The sequence below is a fragment of the Micromys minutus genome, assembly GCF_963924665.1.
Source record: "Micromys minutus genome assembly, chromosome: 1".
NCBI lineage: Eukaryota > Metazoa > Chordata > Mammalia > Rodentia > Muridae > Micromys > Micromys minutus.
In genome coordinates this window covers 252,525,969-252,531,968 of record NC_137969.1, presented here as the reverse complement: position 1 = coordinate 252,531,968, position 6,000 = coordinate 252,525,969, and positions in this window count along the sequence as shown.

The window sequence follows — 6,000 nt, the reverse complement described above, 5'->3', positions numbered from 1 at the left end:
GTTGCCAAATAAGAGGACCCAAGAGCGGGAGGGGGACATGTTGGGGGTGCCAGAAGTGGGTAAGATTAGGTTGCATACACAGATGCAATTGTCAAAGCATAAATGAAAGACACAGGACAAAAGGAGAGGGGACATGTATGTCAGCCAGGTGTCACTCAGCAGGAAAGCTTGTGTGTGGCCTATGGAAGCCACTAGTTGGATCTCTGCCATCCCTGGGTCTACATCTACTCTGGGAGAGTTAGGCCCCTTGCTCACACGCCTGGACTGGAGGGAGAGATTAGCTGGGGCAGGCAGGATCTTGGTCAGTGGTGAGTTCAAGGTGTGAGGAGAGGGGTATTTATGCCCCTGGGGAGGTGTCAGGGTCACTGGGGCAATGTTTGTGTGACCGTGCTGGAAGATGCTTTATCTGCATACTCAAGGGGAGGAGGCACCTTATAAGGTGAAACCAGAGTAATAAATTTTTACTAGGGTTGATGGTGGGAAGGCTGGCCTCATGCCACTGGCTTGGAAGCATGGAGAGGGAACTGACTCCAGCTGTATTCGTCTGAGGTGTCTGGGGTTGAAACTCTCTTCTTCCCTTCCTCTGTAATATTGGGCCATAGATCTCGAACATAAACAGAATAAAAGACAGGGCTAGAGAGATGGCTGAGCAATTAGGAGCACTTGCTGTTCTTGTAGAAGACACAGGTCCCGTTCCCAGCATCCACATGGTGGCTCACAACCATCTAACTCCACTTGCAGGGAACCTCACACCCTCTTCTGGCATCCAGTAGCAGTACAGCACGCAGGCACATGGGCAGAACACTCACACACTTGAAATGATTTTTGTAAGAATGATCCTTAAATGAGTAAAAAAGGATAAAAAAAAAAAACTCAGAGAATACCCAAGACTGGTAAGTTGTAGCCTCCAAGTATGTTGGCATGTAGCTGAGGGGGGTTGGACTGCAACTAGTTTTGGGTATGGTTGGCTGAGGTGCCCCAGATTCTTGCTTAAAGATCCAGTTCCTCAAAGGATTTGGTTTTTAAAGATTTATTTATTCTGTGCATATAAGAATACTGTCACTGTCTTCAGACACACCAGAAGAGGGCATTGAATCCCATTACAGACGGTTGTGAGCCACTGGGATTTGAACTCAGGACCTCTGGTAGAGTAGTCTGTGCTCTTAATCACTGAGCCATCTCTGCAGCCCCCTCAAGGAATCTTTTATGGTTCTCAACAATCTACTCTTACTTCCTTAGGTGTTTGTTGTTGAGGCAGAGTCTCACGTAGCCCGGGCTGGCCTTGAACTTACTAAGTAGCCAAGGATGACCTTGAATCTTTCTGCCTTCACCTCCTGGGTCCCGAGATGGCCAAGTGTGGCTTTCTTCCTTGATTTTCCTTAGTTCTTCCAGTGGGCTCCACGTATGCTTGATTTCACTTGTGTGGTTTTCCGTTTGTGTATTTCAGAGGGGCCCAAGGGTTAGTGAGACAAGACCCCCAATCCTTTGTTTGTTACTAAATTAATCCCCCTTTTCCTAATGCCTCTGTCCTGATGCATACACAGGGGACCGGGAACCACCTTTAAAAGACGACCAAGGGATGCCCAGGGAGTTCAAGCTGGCTCAGAAATTGGGATTCAAAGTCCCCATGGCAGCTGGGGATGGTAGTACAGGAACCAGATAACTTGCAAACAACTTCAGCACAGACAACAGACGGGCTTGGCTCCATTAACCTCAGTGTCCCAGAGAAGGAAAAGCTGTGGGTGGCTGGGAGGGGTGGTGGCCTGGTGAACTGTTTGTGAGAGGAGCTACGGTGGCTGGGGTGGGACAAAACCATAACATGCCGCTGCAGGGGAGGCCTGACTGTGTGGCCTGAATGAGAATTTGGAAGCTGTCCTAGGGCACAGGAAAGTCCCCAAAGTCTTGGTGGCCTCTCTGGCCTTAAGTGCACCCCAGCAGAGTGCCTTGCACCCAAGGAAGGGAAGGCTTTGAGGAGCCCTGTGGCTGTGAGGATCAGCGCGGGTAGGACTACACATGCTGTGTGGAGCAGGCGGGCAGGCAGCAGAACTCGGGGCTCCAGGAACTGGGGGAGCGGAGCTGGGCTCTGCAATTTAGGGCCTATGGTCCTGGGTGGTCACATGTAGTTCTTCCCAGCCACTGCCCCAGAAACAGGCACACTGGGTTGCCATGGAGACACCTGTGATGTCACGTAGGCCTAAAGCACAGAACGCCTGCCTCCTCCCTTCTTGACTCATGGGTGATTCCCTGGGGACCAAAATGAACATCCCACCCAGGAGGTAAGCCTAGAATGACAGTCCTTGCCCTCCAAACCAGAAGCTTGAAGCTAATGAACTGCTTTAAATAATTGTCAGCCCCCCCAGGACCGCTCTGGCTGCCCGCCAGGTTCAGAGAGCCCTAACTTGATGGCCTCTGGCCAGCTACTGTTAGGACCTCTTTCTCCTCTCCACCACCTAAATTTGGGCTGACTTTCTTGGGGACAGAAAAATGGAACTATGAACAGATATGGCCGCATGTGTTCCACAAGATATGTGGTCCTTCACTGAAGCCGCTGTCCCCACGGGGCACTTGTAAAGGACAGGATAGGATGGGCGTGTGTGGAAGGTCCCCAGTAAGAGGAGGCTCTGCCTACATTACACATGAGGGTCACTATCCGCTGAAAATAAAGATGTGACCCTCTCAGGGTAGGTGTTCCTGCCCTCCTGCCTTCTCCAGGCCTTTGCTGTTTCAGGGAACCTTGCTGTGAGGTGGGTAGATGCCAGAGGGGTTCCTTCATTTGCTCTGGGCATAAAGAGTAGGGTTTGGGGGCTGGAGAGATGGCTGGCTCAGTGGTTAGAGCACTGACTGGTCCTGAGTTCAGTTCCCAGTAACCACAATGTGGCTCACAACCATCTGTAATAAGATCTGATGCCCTCTTCTGGTGTGTCTGAAGACAGCTACAGTGTACTTATATGAAATAAATACATCTTTAAAAAGAGAGAGAGAGAGAGAGAGAGAAAGTAGGGTTTGGGAAGGGCCAGGCGATGCATAGGGTTAAGTTGCTTTCAGAGAGCAGGGAGCCCAGAGCTGAGCACACCTCTCCTCCCCCTTGAGCCCATAGGAGAATTCTGGGGCATCTTGGAATTAATGTGACGGATTAGCATCTACATGCTAAGCCATGGCAGGGTGGGGGCGGGGCGTCTGAAATGAAATACTGTTTTTTCTTGAAGTTTCCTCTAGACAAAACTGACTTGGAATCAGAACTGAAACCCCAATTGTAGCCTCATTGTGCACAGGCCTCTGTCTGCGAGCTTCTGCTAAAACCCAGGCTCCTCAGAAGAGGCCGGCTTCCACAAGAAAGTATGGTGACCTTCCCTATGAGGAGGAGGCTTTCAGGGGTGTTGGTCTCTTTAGGGGTTCATCAACTTGTCTTGAACTTGGACTGCTAGTTTGCCACCCCCTCTTCTTACCTTTACCCGTCTCTGTGGACCCTGTGCTACAGACTGAACCCTGAGACATGCAGGTGCCAAGCCATCATGCCACCACTGTGGCCCCTGGTTTTGACATTTTATCAGGGGACGTCAGGGATGGGAAATGGCAAACTAGGAGAAAAAAAAAATCCTTTTACATTTATTAATGTCAGAATGGCCAGGGTAGATGGAAGAAAGAGGGTCATTCCGGAGGGTGGGCAGGCTCTGAGGGAGGTCCAGTCTCAGTGACCTGAACCCCCAAAAACTGTGCAGAAGGGTATTTATTGATTGTTATGTAAAGAGTTTTTATTGGGGGGGGGGAACAAGTTCCTCATATCAAAGCTCCTAATCTGATCTATAAGTTCCCTGACAGAAAGCATCTCCCTCCCGCCTGTGCCCTGTTTGTTTGGAGTACCCCAAAAAGTCATTGCAGGTTCAGCAGGACCCTCCTGTGACTATGGTTGTGCAAAGGCTATAAGGACCCCGCAGAAAACAACTCTGTAGATCACAGAAAACAATCACAGTTTGCTACAACGATTTCCTCAAGGTCAACACACTTCTAGAAAACACCTGTTCATTCGAGATTCAACAAGAGAAACGACTATTTCGTTCGAATGATTATCCTAGAAAAAAAAGATTCTACTAGAATTCTACCACAAAGGTGGCTCAGCCAGCCCAGCTACCAGCACTGACAGAACAGCTTATCCCCAAAGCCTGCTCAGTGAAGGGAGAGAACTGGTTCCCGGAGGCCATCCTCCGACCCAAACAGGGTCACTGTGGCATGGGTGTGCATGTGTGGTTACGCGTATGTGCAAAGTGTCTGGCTCAGTAGTACTTACTCTCTTGGCAGTTCGAAAGTCAGGTGTAAGCGTCATTTCAAGAAGAAAAACAAACATAAAAGCCATTTGATCAAAATAGTATCTGGTAGAGAACAGGGTATCAATCATAGAAAAAAAATGATGATTTATGCACCAAACGTGGAGCCTGGCATCCTCTCAGAAGGTTCTTACCATGGGGGGCAAAGGACACTTTATCATCCGTGTGCAGGGTAACTTGCTGTCTCCTATCTGCTCGGAGAACGTGTGTATTTCCCAAGCATTGATCCTAGCTGGGGACTTGGAGATGATGCAGCTGTCCCCAGAAGGTAGTGGTGTGTGTGTGTGCGCGCATGAGTACACACACACACACACACACACACATACACACATAGGAATGGGGGCATGGAAGCATATGTGTGTGTGTGTGCTATCATATGAATGACTGTGTGCTTCGTGCCTCTGTGTAGGTGGATGGATGGGTGCAAATAAAGTGTAGGTGTCTGCTCTCCCACATCCCGAGACAGTGTGACTACATCAGTCTCTAGGAGAACCCATTTCTGATTTGCTGTTGACACTCAGGTTAATCCACTTGGCACTGGGGGAAGGTGATGGGGGAGTCTCAGGGCACATGTGTGCACAGCCAGGCAGTTTTTGTTCATGGTTTTTGTGGATAGTAAGGGCTGAAGCAGCTTAGCACGAGTGCACTTGTACTTGCACACACACACACATTTTCTGAAGGACCCTAGGGGCTTTCGCCAGCCTTACACCCACCGCCTCAGGTCAAGGCTAGGCCAAGTTTCATTCTCCACCCACAGTTCTTGGGAGGAGCAGGAACAATCTTGAAAAATGCAGAATGTGCTGACTAATAGTCACCTGACCCTCAGATCCCATGGCCTGTCACATGCTCGATAGCCAATAGATTCAAAGGCTAATATGCTTAGCCAATGAATTTAAATTATAACCTTGCTGATGTAACCTATACCCCTAAAGATTATAAAAACTGTAACAGCCTTTTGGGGTCGCCTCTCCTCTGGATGTAGGCCACCCCAGTGCACTGGACCAATAAACCTCTTGCTTTTGCATCGATCCCCGATCTCTCATCTTATTCATGGGAGCCTCAAATAGATAGACTCAATTTGGGTCTCACATTTCCACTGAAGTCTTTCCTGAGTTCCTCTGTGAGGAAGCCATTTTATGTCAGCTCTGAGCCCTCTCTTTGGGCTAAGCTGGCCTTTCTCCTAGGAGATTGCTCACCAAGATTCACTCCCACTTTCTGGTACTTTAGCTAGGATTCCAGCATATCTTCTAGACATAGCCCCAGAGGCTGTGACAGGGATGAGGGGTGGGGTGGGGGTGGGGTGGGGAGTGTAGGTGAAAGGTGCCACCACCAGGCTAAGGAAGGCTCAGCTGCCCTCTACCCTCCTCACAAAGGGGCTTCTGGGAACACTGCCAGCCTGTTCTTGTGGCTACCTTGTTGATAGACATTTCATGTTTTGTCATTTGCATTGCATTTGTTTGCTAGTTAGTAGCTCTTTACTGACGTGTTATAATGATCCCTGCCCCCTGACAAAAAGACTCACTAGAACAATTTGTCAAGGAAGATTTGTTTGTTGGTTTGGTCTCATTTTTTACCTTATGTGTTTGAGTGCTTGTCCATCTGTCTGTCTGTTTATGTAGTATGTGAGTACGGTACCTGCTGAGACCAGAAGAGAGTATCAGATTCCTAGGGACTAGAC